Source organism: Apis laboriosa, unplaced genomic scaffold (genome assembly GCF_014066325.1).
Source record: "Apis laboriosa isolate Shangri-la unplaced genomic scaffold, ASM1406632v1 scaffold125_cov141, whole genome shotgun sequence".
NCBI lineage: Eukaryota > Metazoa > Arthropoda > Insecta > Hymenoptera > Apidae > Apis > Apis laboriosa.
Genome location: NW_025221145.1, coordinates 1,898,311 through 1,922,274, shown reverse-complemented (window position 1 = coordinate 1,922,274; position 23,964 = coordinate 1,898,311). Strand labels below are relative to the sequence as shown.

At 18.7% G+C, this 23,964-nt stretch overlaps 1 pseudogene; it reads right to left on the bottom strand.

The window, feature by feature from the left end:
* Nucleotides 1-2,372: 2,372 nt before the first annotated feature.
* On the bottom strand, nucleotides 2,373-9,991 carry LOC122720320 (annotated as a pseudogene).
* Nucleotides 9,992-23,964: the final 13,973 nt, after the last annotated feature.

The following is a 23,964-nucleotide window of genomic DNA, read 5'->3' as shown; positions in this document are numbered from 1 at the left end:
TCCATTTGGAAAGAAAAAATTTATTAGTTTCATAGTATCCATAATAATTTATAAATAGAAATTTTTTTCTAAATATTTAAAATAAAAACATATTTGATGAAACATGTTAATTATAATTTTAATATTTCTAATTATTTGCTGTAACACTGATACATGCAACTTTTAATTATTATTGATATTTTTTTTTTATTCTAAAAATAAAATCTTGCATGTTTTCAATTTATTTTCAATTTAAAAAAATTTTTTTTTTATTTTAATGCGAGGTTTTTACGCAGTATTATAAGAGACTTTAAACACGTATGTGTCAAATACAAGTATATTCGCATGTAATTGGCATGATGTCAGCAGTCAACGTGTTAAAGTCGTTTTTTCTAAAATGATTTTTAAGTTATAATATATCTATATCATGTTTAACAACAAATAAACAATTTATTATTTTTCAAAATAATATTCAAATTATTCATAATAATAATAATACATAAAATATATTTCGATTAAATTTAATCAAAATCAAAATATATATAATTATTATATGTATATTAAAATTTCATATAACAAACAAAATCGATTAAAAAATTTTGAAATATTTAAAATAATATTTAAATGCTGCTTCAAACAAATCGAAACTTTATCTCGAGTTCGATTATAAATAGTAAAAAATTTTCATCCGTGAAAAGATATATAATTTCTTCTTTTCAATCCTCCGATATCAATCTTCAAGAGCAGAATGCTCAAACTATATTATATTTTATCAATTTTCAACGATGATTCTAGCAATTAGAATTATTTAATCGTTAAAGTCATCCGCGTACTTATAAGACTAGTCCCTGCTTTTAGTTCCCAATAATTAAAATTCACTATTAAATTATAGTAAATATCATTATTCTTTGTTGCATATATGTGACACTAAATTACTTTTCAAAATATGAGATTCTTCGAAACATTCTTTGTTTTAACTGTACATAATTATTTGAATCTTCAACGTTAAAGTAAGAAAGTACAAAATAAATTAATTATTAGTTCGATTCCTTTTATAACACAATAGATAATATTGATTCAATCGTTTTAAATTTTAAATGAATAAATTCACGTTTAATACAATACTGGATAATAATTATAACAACTTTAATATGTTAATTAAAAATATATTTTTATCTATTTTGTTGATAAGTAATATAACATTCTTATTATTTATCATTAGAATAACATTGTTATTAGAAATTTTTATTTTTGTACCTGTAATTTTTATTCCAATTTTCAAATATTAATGTCTAATTTTTCTAATATTATAATATATAATATAATAATATAATATAATTAATTAAAACGTAAAAAAAAATTTAACAAATTTATTATAAAGTTGTTGCAATTTTTTCCAGTACTATATCTTGTAACATATGTTATCATTATAAATCTTTTAAGACAAAACTAGATATATAATCATAAAGTACAATTGAGCAAAATAAATTAATGTATTTAATTTTAATGAGATTTAATGTTTTATTTTTGTTTAAAAAATATATTAATGTGTGAGTAAATAAAACCAGAATTATTTTTTGCATCGAGATTTATATAAAGTTTTTATCCTCTGATTTAATACCACAGAATTTTGAATAAAGTATAAATGAAGTAAATAAATAATTAAAAAAACACATAAGTCAGGTATTTTTTAAATTAATTGTATTATTATTGATAAAATGACGAAACATTAATCGTCAAATAATGGTACAATTTGCTTACACAATACTTTTCTTTCTTCTTTTTCTTTCTAAATCATAGAAACATGTTCAAACTTATTTTTTTTTAAATTTACATAAATTAACTTTGGATAGAGAAGATCAGTAATTGGTGCTTAATGAAAAATTATAATTATTTAAAATTTAAAAATTTTTTTTTTAATACGCTTTTCTTATATTTTTAAAAAATCAAAACAAAAACTAATTTCATTAATGTTTATATTTGATGCCGTATAAATGAAACATTTGAAAGAAAAAACAATATTTTTAATTAATATTGTTAAGTCATTACTTAAAATACATATGCATATAAAACTTTTTCTTTTTCTATGAAGAAAAGTTATATATACTGTTAAATATACTATTTCCTGAGAAAAAATTTGTTAAGTATATTTCAATAAAACAAAAATTAAAAAACATTGAAAAAGTAAAGATTTAACATTTTTAATTATCAAATTAGCACCAATTACTGTATGTACATCTCAAATATAAATTATATAGTATTAAAATTATAGTATTAAAATATAATAATAAAATTTATATATAGGAACAATTATTTCGTTCTTGCGTCTTACATTACATAATGTAGAATTTATAATTAAGATTTGTAACTATTTAAATGATAAAGAAATAGTAATTAATGAAGTAATACAAAAATAACAGGTACGATTTTCGCATAGAAAAATCGTCAGATTAATCTTCCGATAAGATTACTTCAGCTATGAAATATAATTTTTCCTATTTCTTGCGTATTTTTAGCTGAATTTTTATTAAAAATTAAAATGTGATTTCTGATAACAAGGTAAATTTCAAAAACGTTATTTCTTTCCGAATTCTTCCCCTTGTTTGGTCTGAGGAAGATTCTGTCCTACAGTTTCTGGGAGAAACAAAACAAATGCAGCACCCAAGCAGGATACTATACTGATTATCAACATTGGAAATCCTTCCCAAATTTTAGTCTAATAAACAAATGAAATAAATTATTAATAAATTAATTAAATATTTAATTAAATATTTTCTTTCATTTTCAAATTATTATTTTTTTAACAGCCACAAAAATTTATCTATAATTTCAAACATGTCAAATAAAAAATTTCTACAAAAAATTTTATATTTGGAAAAGGATAATAATTTTTTATAAATGGAACAAAATTTATTATTTAAATTTTTAATTGATTAAAAAAATCAATTAAATTATTATTAAACTAATAAAGTAATTAAGTATTTGATTTATTTATTAATTAAAAGTTAGAATAATAAAGAGATATATATTTTTTCAAAGAATGTGATATTATATTTAAATTTTGAATTCTTTGTAATTTCGTGATTATTTTTTAATGATAAAAATTTTATTTTACACTTTTAAATATACTGTTAATTACAAAAGTCTTCATCTTATAAGAATTCAATTATAAATTATGCTATCAAAATTTTTTCCATAATTTTTTTTATATGAAACATTATTAATATATAGATGATAATGTTTTATATGCATTTTTTTTTTTGTTAGAATATCGAAAGAATATTTCGAAAGACTGAAATTATTTCTTATTAAATAATTAATATTATTTTTTGAAATATAATTTCGTTTTTTAAAATTTAATAATTTTGTAATAATATGATGTAAAAAAAAATTTGAAACTACAAAATATTCAGGTTTTATTATTCTGTTCTATTATTCTGATATCAAAAATATTTTCAGGCTAAGTTATATATAAAAAAATGATGAAAAATTAGAAATTCAATATTTCAATATTTAAATATTTTATCAATATTCAATATTTTATCGCTTTCAAAGAGATCTCAACTTTTTATGTTGAAAAATAAATGCATGATCCATTATATATTTATTCAAATTTTCATTAGAATCAGATTTTTTAAAATTAGTCAATTTGTAAAATAATATGTAAAGATTTCTGTGATTGACTGTATAATATGCGTATAGAGAAAATTTCGCGAAAAAAATTTAGATTAAAACAACAAATTAAATATAAAATATTGAAAAAAAATTCATAATAAAAAAGATTTTTTTTTATTAATAAATTAATTTCATTAATGATAGATAATAATAATAAGAGAAATTTATTTACCGAATCAATGATATATGGCGCCAAAGAATGTATCACTATTCCAAAAATATGAATCAGAGATACACCTTGTGACCTGACAGGTGTTGGCAAAAGTTCTGCTGCGTACTGAGGACCAACGTTAGCTGTCATGTTTAAGCAAAATCGTGATAAAACTGACATAATTAACTTAGCGGTCACTGCAAAGTATATTAAAAACAAATTAACTTATTAATTAATAAAATTGTAAAAAATAAAATTTATAATTTATTATAATTAATTATAATTATTTTTTGTAATTATTTTTTTAAATCTAAGATTTGAAAAGAAAATAAATAAAAGAATAAGAAAATGAAAATAAAATAAAATAAATGAAAATAAATAAAAATAAATTATAAATAAATTATTTAGTTTTATAATAATAGTACTAATAATAAAATATAATAAAATAATGATGGAAAAATAAAATAAAATTTAAAAAATAAACATTTAGTATAATTAATATAATTTTAATTCTAATTTGAATTTTCTTCTAATTTTTTTCTGATAATTTTCTTCTAAGTTATACATATATAAAATATATATTATATATGTATATTTTAATTATAAAATAAAATAAAAATTGTTCTTAATTACGAATTAAGAATTATTAAGAATTAAATTTCATATGTCACAATTTCCAACTCAAGCCTTAAATTTTTACAAATATTTAACAAATATTAAAATATCAAAAAACAAACATATACAAAATTATACATTATGAATTATCAATATATTAAATTATTATATTATCTCTCAATATTATTATTTCCAGAATTACTTTTAATAAAATTTATTTACTTCAATTTTCCATTTTTAATGGATTACAATTGCATTTTTAATGAAACAAATAAAAATATATTATATATTTACTAGAATGCAGCATCAATTCTGCAATAATGAGGAAACATGTCAATGCCAATGTAAGAAATCCACAAAATCTACGTCTCCATCGGTCCAGCAACAAGGTAAGTAATAATCCAGCTGGAAGTTCTGTGGAACAGGCAATCGAGAACGACACGAAAACCGAACTCTGAATCAGTTTTAATGAATACACGTGGCCATCGAACGAGATTACAGTGAGACACCTATAAGAAAATATTGATCATTCATTCAGCTTTCCTTGTTAATTAGTTTATTATACTTTCCAGAATAAGATTAAGAGAATGGTGTTTCTCTTCTCTGGCCAGAGGTGTTTTGAAGAGATCTAATACCGTTGCTGTTTCTTGTATTTTATCTGAAGCTTCCAGATTACTCTGCAATTATTTATTTTGAAAAAGATAAATATATATTGAGATTAATATATATACAGTAAATTTTTGAATATAATTGATAATAAAAATGTAAAAAAGATTGATAAAATGATTAATTAAAAAAAATGATTAATTCAAAAATTTTGTTTTACTGTGATTTAAATATGAATGATTTTTGTAATTTTTAATTATAATTATTAATTATAGATTCATTTTTCAATTAATTTTTTTAAGAATTAGACTGTGATTCATTGAATACACTATATATCTTAGATAAATATTAATCATATGAATATTTAAATATCAAGTTTTAACTCAAAATTAAATTTACCTTATAAATAATAATAGGTTGTCAGAATTTAAAATAATATAATATAATATAATATAATATATTATAATATATTATACTATAATATAATATATTATAATATATAATAATATATTATATTATTATATATTATAATATATAATAATATAATATACTATATTTTATATAATATATAAGAAAATATATAAGAATAATACTAAAATTTAGCTGAATTTAATTTAAATAAAATTCTGTTCTAATTATATTAACGAATGTATTATATCTGCAATATTATGAATCTATCAGACAATATTACATAATTCTTATAATATATTCTTTAAAAATTATATTTGATCGAACTTATGATGAATGCATCGTAAATACGAGGCTCTGGATTTCTATGATTGATTTTTGCTATTCTTCAAAGTTTTTCGACAACCTTATCCGTCATCCCATTGGAAACGTACCATCTTGCAATGTAAATATTAATCGCGTGAATCAATGAGTAAATTTTCATTTTGATCAGAAGTTGAAGGATTTAATTCATTAAGAGTTTACTTACCGAGCACTCTCAGGAAGGATCCATGGTGTAATGATAACTGATAAAAGTGATATGGCAGTGATGTAAGTAAAATACCTCCAATTGGAAATATAATAAGCCATCCATGGTAAAATAGTGCTAGCAATCGCGAAATATAGACCAAAAGCAACGTTCACTACTAACGTTCGTTTCGAGACCGCCATATATTCAAACACTGTGAAATAATTAATAATCATTAAATCTACATATTTAAAAATAATTAAACTAATAAGTTAAATTATTTATTAATTAAATTCATCAATTCCAATTTTGAAAATTTTTTTAATAACATGATTCCATGTAAATATTGTAGAATTATTGTATGTTGTTCATATTACGTTAATGAAATATTAAAGATTTATGGAATGAAGATAAATATTAATAAATTCAATGTAATTGATGTTAATTATTAAATTATCGATATAGCTATTATTATAGAAAAATTAAAATTTCAATATTAATTTAAATGAATTTTATATTATTTTAAAAGATTAAAACTTAAATAAAATCACTATTGTCTTCACAATTTAATTGTTAATTCTAATTTCTAATTTCTGATCTCTTTCTCTTAGATTATAAGAAAATTATTAATAATAATGATTAGTAATTAATTAAAAATGTAATTATCATTCAATCAAAAAGTTTATCATAGATTAATCAGAATCATCAGAAAAATCAATATCAATAAATTCATCATCTTGAATAATGAGAAAATTATGAATTAATTATTAAATGAAGTATATCAAAATTATATCACACATTCTGGAGATTATTTTTTACAAAATGAAAACTTCAACTTATCGATTAAGAATCATTTCATCAATTAAATCGCTTACCGATAATCAAAGGAATATTAATACAATTATCAAATGCGAGTCCAGTGAGGAATCTGCAAATGGCGAATGACCAAAAACTATTCGCGCTAACAGTGGCGATGGAACTGAAAAGGGCTATACTGTTGCAGAACATCAACGCGGGGATTCGATCCTTGTGATCCGCAATCCAACCGACTAGAAAGCCATCAACGATAGATCCGCAGAAAAAAATGGCCTGCGCCGTTGATATGAGATATTCACGGTTGCATACCCAATCTAGCTAATCAGCAAGAGCTTAGAGTTAGTTAGCGAGAAAAAAAAAAATTATATAATTATATTAGAAAAAAAGGTTTCTCATTGATTTCGATGATTTTAAAATACAACAGAGATTTTAAATAACTTTTTTTTATCGATTATATAACCGATCTTAATTTTCGAGATAATCTTGAGATATTTAATTAAAAAATGATTATTTACTAAATTAAATCTTTATTAAATTAAATATGTGTATTTTTGTGATGTTTGTGAGCGTAAATATGTCATTATCCTTTGTTAATATAAATACATATGAATGAATCGATCAGAAATTTATTTTGTTATGACTTATGATGGGTTTGAAATATCTTAATATCATTTCAAGTTTGAGTATTCAAATCTGAAGAGTGTAATATACTTCTTAGCCAAGAGAAAGAGGAGAAAAAAAATATATAATTTTAGTTTTGAATTTTTTTTTTTTAGTTTGATTATTAATAAAATTAATAAAAAACTTTTGAGATAAAATTGTCGAACTCTGCCTATATGTGCATGTTTTCAGCAATATGTGCGTCACCATGTGAATATCTATTATTTCTATCATAAGTTTAAAATATATAACGGATAAATTGATCAAAAACATTCTTATAAAAGTTTTAATTATATAATATAACTAGATACTAAAAATGATACTGGTATTCATAATTTCAATAATTTCGATCGCTTAAGGATTATTTTATATTTTATTATTTTATTTTCGCATGATAAAAAATTATTCAAAATCCTATCCTCTATAATATATTTCAAAATTATTGGTCTCTTTTTTAAATAATTATCGAAAATTGTATTTTATTATAATATTTTTGGAATTCCTTTTTTTTAAATTATATATATATATATATATATATATAATATTTTATATATATACATATATATATACATATATATACATATTATATTATAATTTATATTATATATATATATAATATAAATTAATATAAACATTGAGAATTTCAAATAAATTAAATAATAAATTTTTCTGAAATAAATTTTTAAAATATTCAACATTATAAAAAATAATATAATTAATATACAATTTATAATATATTATTTTTTGAAGTTGTAAGTAATTATTTCTGTAAATTTGAAATATAAATATTTTTCAACTAGTATCATTGAATATCATTTTGATCTTAAAATGCAAAAATATTATATATCCAAAAATATAATTTAGTAATTACATAAAATGTGTAAAAATCAAAAATATTTTAATATTAAAATAAAAATATTTTCATAAAGCTTAGAAATAGAATTCATAATATTTTGAAATAGAAAATATCAAATTAAATCGAATTTCAAACTTAGAAAATAATATAGATAACAAAAATAAAAATAATATAGATACTTTACCTCAGTTCCTATGCTAGAATATGGAATCTTCGTGAAATTGTATTCCCATTGAGTACATTCCACTGTTCTATTTGTTTGGAACGTGGATCTTTGCTACTCTTCAGGATTTCCTTGAAGTCCCTTCCGATAACATTGATCGTAATAAGGATACTCGTTCGTTAGTGGAATTGCTATTTGAATTTTAAACAATTATTATGATTTCAATTTCAATATGAATCATTGACTTAAACTTTTGAGTTGATCCGCATCATGTTTCAACATGCTTAAGAATCCGCCAAGTAAATTATAAAAAAAAGTTACTCGGTATGATAATTGATAATATCGAGATCAAAGTAATTGAAATCTATATAATATATAATAATAGTCAAAAAACTTTAATGACTTATTGAAAAAGAAAAAAAATAATTCAAATATAAAATTTTGGTTTTTTTGTTTGTCTAATTATTTTTTCGTTTGTATTTGAATCGCAAACAATAAATTTGTATCAATAACAATGTAACAATAAATTTGTACTATTTTGGATAAACTATAATTTGAACAATACAAAAGATAAATCTCAATCATTATATTGATAATATATATGTATATATTATTGTTATAACAATATTAACAGTATGTGTTATTAATATAACGGTATGTGTATTAATATAATATATTAATAAATTTTTGAAATAAATTATTAGTTTTTTAAATAATTTAATTTGTAATATTTATGAAGTATTTTTATGATATAATTAATTCAGATAAGGTAAATATATTAATGTGAAATATATAAAATAAATAATATGTGTATTTGATGAATGATTCAATCCTTATTATCGCAATGATATTTTTTAAAAAATTAAATTAAATAAATAAATTTAAAAATTTATATAATAAAAGTATTACAATTACAAAAAAATGTGGCAATTAAAAAAAAATTAAAAAACAGTAATCTAGTTTTTAGAGAAACTTTCATTATTTATTATTTGTTCTATATTTTTCTTTATTTCTGTATATACTTACTTCTCTTCATAAGTAAAATTTGAATTTGTTAATTCATCTATTTTGCACCAATGTTCCGTCAGGGTAATTGTAATAAAAAATTGTGAGAAATATAGGAACGCATATGTCATACCATAAGATAATAACGACAATAACAATAACCACTGGTATTTTCCATAATCTCCGACATACGGCAAAACATCGTCAAAGTTCTCCAACTTTGGCCTCAATCGGGTCATTTCAGTTGGCCCTATGGAATTGTTCGAACTCTTATGATTCTTCATTTCGCTGAAACAATCATGTATATAATAAAATTATATAATAAAAAAAATATGTATATAATAAAATTATTCTACAAAGAAAATATTGATATTTTTCAAAATAATTGAGAAAATATTTCAACAATATTTAATTTTTTAAATTTATTTTTTCTTAGAAAATTGTTAAACATGTATATATAGGAAAAAATAAAAAAATAGTATTGAACTTTGCTGGTAAATTGTACTTCCTTTTCAATAAAATCAATATTAAAGATATCTGTGATTTCATAACGGAATATAACAGAAAGAAAAAAAATGATATCAGATTAAAGATGGATTTATAAAGAATATATTTATAGAAAATAACTCGCAAAATTAAAAAATTATTTTTTTTATTTTTTTATTTTTTTTTATTTTTTTTTGCCCATTCATTCTAAGAACATAAAATTGATCCCTGAAAATCCGATTATTTTCCAATTTTATGTTTAACTTTGTATTTCAATTTTTATAATTCATGAACAGTAAAAAAAAAGAAAAAAGAAAAAAAGAAAAAAGTTTTCAAATAAAAATTATTTCTTTTAATTATGATTATCATTTGGTAAAAAATTTGTCAATCATCTATATAATTAGAAAAAAATTATATACAAAAATATTAATAATTTTTCTTAAATTTTTTTGAATGAAATCTTAATATAATTTGTATAACTATGAAACACCATTTGTATAACTAGAAAAACAAATCTTTTTTTTTAAGACAAAGATAAACTTTATATTCTTATGTTTCTCAACAATCGAAGAAATTTTCAAATCTCATATTTAATGAACAATGTTTATTTAACAATTGTGAAAATAAACTTTTATACTTTTATCTCTCATTATATTAATAAATAAACGTAAATGACAAATGGAAATAAAGAAAAAGCAGAAAACTATTTAGATATAAAAAATCTTTATTAGAAGTTTTTATAGTTATAGAACTTTTATTTTTTCACGAAATAGATAAAATAATAAATAAATCAAATATAGATAAGTTTGAAAATGTATACATAATGTGAATATTATAAATTTCTTTTTCATATAGATATTAAATTCTTCAAAATAATATTTTAATAGAAATTTATTATATTATGAAGAGATGATCATATAATAATATGATTATCAGTATTACATATGGAATAATAAAATAAATGTATAATAAATCTTATTATGAAAAAAAAACATTTACTATGTTTTCAAATTTATTTGGTTTCTTATCATTTATTATATTCATTTTATCATACATAAAAACATCGTAATATTTTGATAATGAAAATTAATTATGAATAAAAGACTGTAATTTAATGATATTTCTGTGCATGTAAATCAACAATGTAATTAAACTATTATAGAAATTTTTGTACAAAATTTTTCCATATACGAAAATTATATGTATATATATATATATATATTATGGAAATTTTTTTATTATATATATATATATATATATATATATGATAAAAAATTTCCATAATATGACAGAAATAATATAGTTTGATATATGTGCATTATATGTATAATATGTACAATGAAATGCAGAAATAGTTTGATTAAAGAATGCAATTTAACAATATAACAAAGCTTATATTTGTATTTAAAAAAGTATTTGTTTTTTTCAATATTTATATAATTATATAAGTCATTAATTAAAATTTCAAATAAAAAAATAAATTTTAAAAACTATTAATATTTTTGTTCATAACTTTTTCAATTAATCAACTTTTTTTTAACTGTATGAATAATTAAAAAATTTTTTAATAACAATCCTAATTAAAAAAAGTAATTTTTAATCTAGAAATTGTTATCTATCTCTTATAGAATACAAGTTACAAAATAATTTCATTTCATTTCATTTGTTTAGAATAAATTTGCGCAAAAATATTCTAATATATACTTTCTTCTTCCTAATATCAGTTTTTTTTATAGATATTTCTAGTTTTTTCTAAAATTTGTTATTATATTTACTTATTATTTAATAAGAAAATTTTTACAAAATTTTTTTTTATGAATATAAAGATATTTATAATATTAAATATAAATATTTATAATATTAAACTTATGTGAAATTCTAATTAATATTAGCTAAAATAGAATTATATATATATGAAAATATATATGAAAATATATATGAAAATAATGTAAAACTTAATTTCTAATTTACATTAGTTTTCTTAGATGTATATGTATATATATATCTAAATATATTTTATAATATTTATTATTATTTTATGCAATGCATGCAAAAATAATTATTATATTTATAATTTAATATAATTAATTATATTAATTATGATTAATTAACTTATATATATAATAATATAAATATAAATCTATATTAATAATAATAATATGAATAACTAATATATTCAAGTAAATAAAAATTTTCATTCCAATATAGATGGTTTCATTTAAGAAAATTAAGATTTTATAAAAACTGAGCAAAAAAAATAACTAAAAATAAAATTTTCTAATTAAATGTTTTTTTTATTTGAAATTTTTAGATACATAAAACATTATAAGAGAATTAAATTAAAGCCAAATTCAAATTATTTAATGTATTAATTTTCGAAAAAACGAGAAACAAACTCGGATCTTTCTTATAATAATAAAAAATATTTCTCTATATTGTTTCATATTAAACATATTTTGAATATGTTTATTATTATATTTATACTTATATTAATAAATTATTATATCTACTAAAATTCCGAAAGAGAATAGTGAGACAAAATATATTCTTCGAAATATATAAAATACTAAACATTAAAATTATTACAAGATTATATTGTAAATTCTCGCAAATAGATTATATATGATAAACAACTTTATGAAGCTTATTCAAGATCTCATATTTGTAAAAAATTATAAAAATAAACAAATAAATATTTTAATCTCTTAAAAGCAAAAAAATAGAAACAGAAATGTTCCTAAAGGATTAAACACGCAGAAATTATAAAAGCATTATAATTTAACTGATTAATATGATAAAAAATTTTTGAAATTTATTAATCTTAGTGCACTTTTGGAATTTTTATGTCTCAATCTCGTTTTAATAAATATTTAATATATATAGAATAAATAAATCATTCATATTAACAACAAAATAAAATGTAACATATATAATAATATGCTATTGAGTTAAAAATAAAAAAAAAGAAAATATATTACCAAGTAAGAATATTGTTATATTATTATTAATTATATATTTAGAAGTTGATATTATAAATATCAATAATTTTATTTACTTTAAAAGATTATATATATTGAGTTAAAAATAAAAAAAAAGAATATATATTACCAATTAAGAATATCGTTATATTATTATTAATTATATATTTAGAAATTGATATTAAAAATATAAATAATTTTATTTACTTTAAAAGATTTTATATGAGAAAATTTTCTGACCTAATATCTATCATAATAATCATTTTTTAAATTCTTGAATCTTGTAAAATGTAACAAATTCTCAAATCTTTAATATCTTAAAAGAGATAAACTCTAAACAAAAATTTATTTATATTAATAATAAAATAAAACTTAATAAATTTTTTAATAATAAAAAAAAATATTTATGATTTTTTGAAGAATTAATTCTAAAAGCCAAAACAAATATCTAAATTGATATAAAAATTTTTATTCAATTTATTTATTAATAATTATAAACAATTTAAATTTGTATTAAATGAAACGAAAGGAAGCTATTTCATTCTATTTTACTTTATTTAACGCAAATTTCAATTTATAATTGAAATTAATAATTTATAATTGAAATATATTAATAAGTGTTAAACATCAATTTACATAATAATTTTAATTTCTAGAATCTTTCAAGAAGATTTATTCCATATATTTCATAAATTCCATATATTCTATATATTAATATTATGTATATTGAAATTAATAGCTTCTAATAAATATTTAAATATTTTTTTAGATATTTAAATATAATTATTTTAAGATTAAGATAATTATTTTATAGATTATTTTAATTGAAATAATATAAGAAATAAAGATATAATGTTCAGATTGCAATTGCAATGTAAATGATCAGTCAGCAATGTACTGTCGCATTTGTGTTTAATTGATTTTTCTTCATTCTTTCTTTTCAGTCAGCTATACATTATGATCACAATCTACTCTTAGAAATAAATAAATATATTACGCTATATTTCTATCTCAATAAAATACAATATTAAATTTTTAATTTATTTTCAATAATAGTAATTATCTTCAATAAAACAAAAAATATGAAATCCATTATATTGATCGATTTGACATTTCTGTCAAATAAAAGTATTTATTCCCTTAAAAGAAGATGAATTTTACCAGTCATTCATTTATGTTTACACTCCAATATATCGATCGACGAATTGGCGAAAGCTTCAAAAAAGATAAAGATAAAAGATTCGTAGAATAAAGAAATACGTGTATCGTTCATGGATGTTTGAAAAAAAATTGATTCGGTGGACAAAGTCCGGCGAATATCAGTGTTTCGTTTTAGACCCGGTTTAAACATTGAATCAAATGTAAATGTTTATTCGAGTGCCGACCAATTATTGTACTAAGAGTTAAGTGAATCGTGACTTGTTCAAATTGAATTGTAAATGAGATATGGTGGGGGACGATTTTAAACGATTGATCCACTATAGTAAATTGCATGTGTCTGAAAAAAGTTACAATGAAAAAAATAAATTAATAATGGTGGCGCTGAAGTCATTCAAATGTTAATGGATGTATAATCGAGATATAATTCATCGAACTAAAAATATTTAGTTTATTTTAATGCATCGAATTAATATCGTAGTATAAAAAAGATTATTGTGACATAAAGAATTTTATGTGATAATTTATTGCAAATGGAAAAATTTCAATCTTTACAGACGAATAGCATCAAAGTTCAATAAAGTTATGTTATAAATTATAATTAAATTAAATTAAATTAAAATTCAAATATGTACAATATATTATTATATTATATTATTATATTATTATTAGTAATCAATATTCTTTTTTTAATCTTAATATTTAGATCTTTAATTTATAATTTCATTTCATACAGAAAATATTTTTGATCTATCGAAAATCAGAATCCAGAGAGTAAATACTCATCTGCAAAGAATTAATCCGTTAATTTATCACTCGGAAAAGAAGTTAACATTTTAGAAGTTAAATTAATTTAAGAAATTTTTAATTTTATAATAATTTTATAATATATTTATAATATATTTTTTTATTCTGGATATTTTATTTATATTTATTTGAATGAAATCTGAAAAAAAAATAAACATTTTTGTGAGATATATAATTTTCCAAGTAAATGATATTTTATATTGTTATAATTTTAAAATAATTTAATATCTGAATAATTTTCAATATAAAATTGCTAATTTATTGCTAATTATTTAAAAAATCCTTTTTATATTTTTAATGTATTAATATTATACGTTTAAAAATAAATTATATTAATTTTTAAAATTAAAATTTATTGAATCTGAAATTAACTGAAATTAAAAAATAATGTTTCTGATATATCGATTAAATTATTGATTATTTTATTAAATCGAAAAATTAAATAATAATTTTGTATCAATGATATTTTATTTTTATATTAAAGACAATTAAAATATGAAATATTTATTTTCAAATTGGTACAATTATTTTATTATCTTTGATGGGAATATTAATTGATTATATATTGAAAATAAATATGTGATTTGGTATTATTATGGAATAAATTAAAAGAAAATATAATATTTGATAGAAGAACTATTTTAAGAAAGACGAATCTTCAAGAAAAATGTTAATCAAAATAACTCATTGCAATAGAAAAATATAGAAATAGAAAGTACAAATACATATATATGTATGCGTATCTAATTTAATATAATAATATGTCCTATATAATAATATATCCTATATAATAAATATCCTAATTAAAAAAACATTTAAAAAAATAAATGTATATGTTCCAAATTTATAATTAATATAAAAAAAGAAAATGTTTTTAAATACAAGTATAGTTACATATTTCTTTGTTACAAGTATATTACAATATGTTACAAGTAATAGTATAATTGCAATTAAAGCCTTTTTCCAATTTTAATTATTTCATTAGTTTCTTATTTTTTTACAAGAAATCAATTAAGGAAAATCAAAGAAGTAATGTTATTTTTGTTATTTTTCAAAAAGAAAAATATCATTATATACAATTTCATCTAATGTGGTGACGAATTTCATCATATTTTCATCATATTTATATCATATTTATATTATATAGAATAATCCATTTAATTTTATCATTTATTTCATTTGTTTTCGATAATATTAAAAAATGTTCTTTATAAGAATTAAATGATTTCGATGGAAATACAAGTAAAACGCCAAATAATGGAAATAACACTGAAAAAATTAAGGACAAATACTGAGAATTTATATTAAAGCTGCATAAAATTTTAATTAAAAACAATTAAAGTTAAAAACAAATAAAGTTACTTCAATAAGTTATTCAATATATATATTCAATTATATTCAATATATAATTATAATTAAATATTTCAATAATTTATTATTAAAGCATCGAATAATCATAGATAATTATAGCATCGAATGAGATTTGAAAGATAAAAAGAATTTGATAGATAAAATCCCAAATATAAAATGTTAGCTGAGGCTATTTACTCGTTTCTGAAATATTATTTCGGTATTATATATCAAAAGTTATACATATGCATCCGTGACAATATATGCATTAATATGCAACAATTTTTTATCTATTATTTCTATAGTATATTGATTGGCATCCAAAATATATAATTATAAGATAATTATTGAAATATATAATTATCATGTATATATTGTTTCGATCGTAATAATTTCAGTTACTGTAATTTTCGTCATCCATAAATTATGTTATATTTTATATTTTATTTTCGCATTTTGCCAAAAGTCCTATGGATATAATTGAATGTTGTGTTAATTTATTCAGCCGTTATATATTTTGGATACCACGACTGCCACGATGTGTTTATAGAAACAATAGATAAGCATATTAATGTATATATACATATACATAATAATATTGAAAAATTTTATTAATATCTAATTAATACTCATAGCTAAAATTTACAATTTATATATAAATACTCTATAATTTAAAATCTATAATTTAAATATAAATATTCATAGCTAAATTTATAATTTAGAGAATCCTATTCTGTCAATAATATTATTCGGGATAAATCATATCATATTTAATTTTTTTTTTAATAATGTGTAAAGAATTTGTTCAAACTAACTTTGTTTTTGACATTAATAAATGCATTAGATGTGATTCATTATTTTTTATAAAAAGTATTAAACTATTTATATCGAAATATTAATTATTAATTTAAAAGTTATTAATTTAAAAATTTAAAATATTTTAATTTAAATTTTATTTTTCAATGCGAAGCAAAATGTTCATGCTTTTCTTATCTATGTACTAATTTACTAATTACTATTATAATATGCATTCTTCAAAATCATTAAACTTTCATTTGAAATATTTTTTAATATTATAAAAAAACAAGAGAAATATTCCAAATGATAAAATTATGACCATTATATATTGATCATTTTTTTGAATGTATGAAGAATTTTAATTAAATATTTTCTATATATGTATATTTCTTGTTATATATATAACAAATAAGTATTCAATAAAAAAAATTTCAATATCTAATAATAATAATAATAAAATAATAATAATAAAAAATAATAAAAAAAAAAGATAAATGGTTAAAATTCATTTAAAATAAAATAAATAAATAATATATTCAAATGCTTACATGTCATCAAACGATTCTTTGATATTAAAATTCACAGTAATCTCACAATTTCCAAAATGAAACTTCAAACAAATCACTTTTCATTGTTCTTTATTCAAAATATCCCACAACTTATTAAATAAATGTAACTTGAATTAGTTATCAATTCAATCAATCAATATTTAACAGCAAGTAATTAATAATCGATAATATTCTCGATTTTTTTTTAATATTCCATTGGATTTTATCGAAATCTATTTTCACTTTTCCGTTTCAATTAAAGTTGACTAACTATCAATCAACAAGATGATCTAATATAGTTTCCTTATCAAGATTAATCAAACAATTTCTGTGTCACTTTAGCATCTTCATCCTTGATCCTTAATTCAAAAATGAAAAAATAAAATTGATGATTAAATTATTGAAGATTAAAAATAATAATTTTTAATAATTTTCTTCAGAAAAATCAAATCGATAATAAAATCAATGATCGTTACAAAAAAGAAATTAAATAAATGGTTTCTTTAAAATAGATGGAATCGATAATAAGATAAAATTGATTGAAAAAAGAAAGTTGTAACTTCGACAAAGAAAATCAATGCAATTTATCTCAAAGAAAAAATAAAATCAAAGATTAACGATTTTTTTCACAAAGATAAAATTAATAAATGATGAGATGTTTCTTAAAAAATATTATAATGGACAATCCTCGTAAATTTCTTCAAAGAAGAAATGAAATCGGTACTTGAACCAATAATCGTCGTAATTTCTTTTTTGAAAAAATAAAATCGATGATTGCATAAACAAATTCTTCAATTTGAAATTTTCCCAAAGATAATTTACAATAGAACAAACGATCGACGCAAAAATTTCTTTATAAAAAATTTCTACTTCTGAAGAGGAAGCGAAATGATTCGATAATAGAAACTCGATCAACGGAATTTTCCTTGTAAAATAAATACGAACGTTAATTGATCGTACACAAGAAGAAATAGGATCAGATGCTCAAACGACGACGCTCGATTTTCCTCTGATAGAATAAGAGGAATAGGTTCGATACTCGCAACGCCTTGTACGAATATGAAGAGGAAACCGGCTCGCGTATCGTTGATATAAGCTTGCTTAGTGAAGACAAACGCGATATGACATGTGTTTGTATTTGAAGAAGAAGGAAAGGATTGAAAAGAATAGAAAGAAAAAAAAGGAGAACAATAATTGCTGACTAGCAGCCAAATCGACGAAATTTCACACGATTCTCGAATTGCTAGCAATGATCACGTGCTTGTATTGTTATCGATCCAATTCTATATATGTATTTACTGTTCGACAAGAATTAATCAATTTTACTGCTTAATATTATAGTTCAGAAAAAATATTTTTTTCTATTGCGATATATTATTATATTTTTCTTACATTTCTTTAATATTTTATAATTCATATTCATATTTTTTTATATTTCATATTCTATTTTTAAAATTTTATATTTCATATTCTATTTTTAAAATAACAAACATGTATTAATATGTTATAATAAGAATAAATATTCCTTTATATTAATAATAAATTTAACTTCGAAATTAAAACAAAATTCAAATGTTCTTCTCATAACATTGTCAATATGAACAAATTATTGCAATGTTGCAATTTGATAGGTATCATTTAAAATTATAGATATCATTTAAAATGTATAGTGAAAATAATAAAAAGTTATTGCTTTAATAGAAAAATAATAGAGAAACATTTTTTAACACACAGATTTAACATCATTTAAATGATCTTCGAATTCACATGAATTCAATTATACAATTTTTTTATTGAGAAATTTTAAACCTAATCATATGCTTTCAGTCAATTGTTATTATCAAAATTTATTCCATTTGCCTTTGTTTTCTATCGCAACAAGTTATTCAACTTATTATTCATAAGTTAAAAATTATGATTACGATAATGACAGTATCATCTATCAAAAAAACTGATTATTCGCTGATATAACAATATAGTATGTCTTTCATTTAAGATAAAAATGAAAGATAAGAACTTAAAATGCTAAATTATTTAAATTAAATTATTATCTTTATTTTAAGAATAATATAAAGAAAATTTTACTTTAAATGTTTTAAAATAAAAATATTTTATTTTATTAAAATTAAATAAATTATTTTTGAATAAATCTTATTTGAACAATTACGTTCAAATAAAATAACAATTTTATATTATATATTTTTATGATTATGTTTAAATAAATTATATTATATATACAATAATATAGTAATAATATATAGTATAAGATAGATATATATTATAGATAATATTTTAATATGTATAATAATATATATAATAAATTTATATGCATACAATATAATGTATGAAAAATTTGTGTGCATATAATATAATGTAAATATATGAAAAGAAATAAAACCATTGTAATTTTTAAAATTTAAATTAAATGTTTAAATTTTCAGAAGTTCAAAACATTTTGCTAATAATATAAAATTTTATATTGTTAGTTACCAAAGATCGTGTTTTTATTTGATTTTAAATTTAAATTTATCATATTTAACAAGATTAAATTACGATCTGATTCATAGTTATTTATGTACAGAAAGATTTATGTAGAAAAATTTCAATCAATATTGTATAACGAAATTGGTTCTTTAAGAATCCTGATTGCCTTAATGACTAACAATAAATAATGCAATCGCAGATCTAATATTGCATCTTCGTCGAAATAAAAATAAAAATATTTTTATCGCATCAACTATATAGAGATTTGAAAGATTTGAAAAAAAATTCAGTATTCATTTCTATTTTTCATATCGCTTTGTTTTTAAATAATAGTCATTTTATTTTTTTTTAATATCATAAATATATTATAAAGTTGTATTAATATAAAAACATATAAATGAATATATTTAAAATTCAGGAATTAGACAAAGATTTTTATTGATTTTAAAGAAATCTTGAAAAATTATTATTATAATAATTAATTTTTATTATTATAATTTTTTTAATTTTAGATAGATTTGTAAATTAAAAGCTATTTTTTGCACTCTTCACTTAATTCTTTTTTTTGTAGATTTATAGATTTGTAAATTTATTCGAATAAAAAATTACTTATTATTCACATTACTTCAAAAATTAATTTCATTTTTCTCAAATGACAATATCATATGAAAAAAAATTTAAGAAATTATGAATAAGAAATTATGAAAAAATTATTATCATTTTAAAATGATTTAAAAAATGAATTTATTTTTCAAATTACGTATCACGATAAGAAGAAATCGAATATAAAATACAATTTTTTCCAAATTAATTTATTTAAAAATTATCTTATCAGAAAATCATTTATTAGATTAATTCTTATAATAAATGACACAAAATTGTTAATTTTATAATAAATAAATCAAAAATTTATTATATAAAGATTTTATAAATTTATTATATAAAATTTATTATAAAGAAAAATCATAATTTAAATTAATTAAAAATCAAATAAGATTAACTTTAATATTTAAAAAAAATTTTAATTTTATTTTTAATAAATTTTTTTGTTTAAATTTTTTTAAGTACACGATTTTAATATCTTACAGAAATTAAATGATTCTTTTTGATAGAATTGATATTTAACTTTAGTCTCACTTATTTATTGTTGACAACAATTTATTTTATGTGTATTTATTTCACGATCAAAGTAGGCAAAATTCAACAATATATCAATGAGCAAAATTATTTTTTTTGTGAGTTTAATTGCTAGTTAATAATTTTCTATAGATAGTCTTTTATATTTAAGTTATTATATTTATTATATTTATTAAACTTTTCTATTGCTTTAGTATTAATCGAAGTGATTTTAATTGTATTCTATCATTTCATAATAATTGCTATTTTACTTTTACTCCTGTAAATTAAAGATCTTTGAATAGCATTAAACGAATTAAGAAATAAGACTATTTCATTACATAGTAACAATATTTAATTTTGCATAGAATAATATTTAATTTTAAATTTAAAATATTGTTTAATTACAAAATTTAGCAATTGATAAAATTTAAAATTAATAGAAATTATTTGAAGATCCATGTGAATTAAAATTAAAATTAATAGAAATTATTTGAAAACATGTGTCCAATTGATATATAATTCTGTACTAAATTAAATAAGTATCATTATACTAAATTTATGATTCAGATAGTATATTCTTTTTAAAATTACTGCTAATATAAATAATTACTGCTAATATATTTTTATGATCTTATTCTAAAATAAATTTAATTCTGTTTTATGAATAGAATAAGTTTAAGATGTGTCTCATATGAGGTTTTCAAAATTATTAAAAGATTATTAAAATTATTAAAAGAAATATAATATTTTATAATAATATTTTTAATAATTTAATTTATTTTTATTTGAAGTAAATTTATTCAGAATATTATAAATAATATAAATAACATAATTTTATTTGAAATAATAATTATTGTATTAATAACTAATAATAGTTATTGTTTTAATAACAATAATAATTATCTTAATAAAATTAATTTAGAATTATTTTTTTTAATATTAATTTTATTTTATATAATTAAATATTCAAATTTTCAAATTTTGTTTTTTCAGAAAATGAATAAAACTAATTAATTATTTATCTATAAAGTAGGAAGATTACGATTAAAAATATTTAATTGAAAAATAATAAAATAAATAATAAAATAATAAATTAGAAAAAAATTAAAAATTAAAGCATTTTATTATTATGTTAGTATATTTCTAATATAATGTAAATGTAACTTCTACTGAGTATTAACATATTAGCAAATGATCATAGTAGTCGAAAAAAAAGCATTGATATGTTCTTATTAAAATAACTTTTAATGATAAAGAGGAATTTTATATATATATCTTACAAATAAAAAATTATAATAAAATATTTATTTCAAGTCAATGTTAAGATTGTAAAAAAGAAAATTAAATAATTAAGATAAATAAAATTGAGATAAACATATAAAAATTAATATCAAATATGATATACAAAAACTCATCAAAGTAATGAATAAAAAATTACAAACAATTTATAATAAATAACATTCACTTTTTGTACAAAGAAAAAAATATACCAATTGTAATCGAAATGTTATAGGTAATTTCATTTGCATACGTATCTATATCAAGATTAATCTCGATATGTCTCTCTGCATATCTAATTTAATAGTAAATAATAATTATAATCTTGTAATGCATATAATTGATAAGTCATTAAACTCGAAACATATATTCATCATAACACAATATTAATAATTTAAAAGTCAAGCACTTTCTCGTTTGTTAAACCTTAACATTGCAAGATTGAATGCTATTCTTGAAGACAAAATAACTTTCCAACGAAGGAGATTAACGGAAATTATTCTATTTGCATCAAGAAAAAAATTAGAATAAGGAGAAGAACAATTATTTTTTTATTTTTATATACAATACTAGAATCGAAGGAGAATTCATGAAAAAATTCGAGAAAAATATTTAGTTGAAAGAGAAGGCCAATAATTATTCTAATTAAAATATAATAAATTTTTCGAAAATATTGATGAAAATCAATTCCAAAATGTTATTAATTAATAATTTTCAAAAAATTTTTATTATAATTTAATATTATAGTTTTAAATTTATTGTAAAAATATGTTTATAAAAAAACAATTTTTTTTAATGCTATTGAAATCTAGATATCTTATTGAAAAAAGTATTTGAAATTTATATATACAAATTCTTTTTTCGTCTCTCTATTTGTAGCCTTATAATAATTATAATAATTATCGACTTGTAAGAAAAATAATTTCATTTGTAAAATTTTTTACTTATCATCTATCTAAAATTAATATAATTTTTCCATAATTTATAAAAAAAAATCTAATTAACGAACAATTTAAAGCATTAAATAATATTGAAAATAATCATTTCTACAGGAATCTATATATATATATTATATACATATTATATATATATATATATAATACATACATAGTACATATAATAATGAACATATAAACGTTATAAAAATTATAAAATTTAGATAATTCTCATTTTTATTCATGTTCTCAATCCTGATTCAAGCAATCAATGGACAGATCTTGGAAAAATATCGACAAAATCCAGAGATATCTTTGTTTTATTACAAAATATATATGAGAATAAGCTTTTATTTTTACATTGAAGTAAAAATAGTCACGATTAATCGTAAGTACCTCGATCGCGTGACAAACATTCGAGGTCGATCTCTTAACATCAATCTAAAAATTTTTATACTTATATACAGGATACGTGATTCTACGTCATAATGGTCAACTTATTTTTATCTCGATCATGTTTTAAAATTCACAATTTTATTTTTTCGAAGCTCTTTTTTAAATATATATAAACACTGATGGCA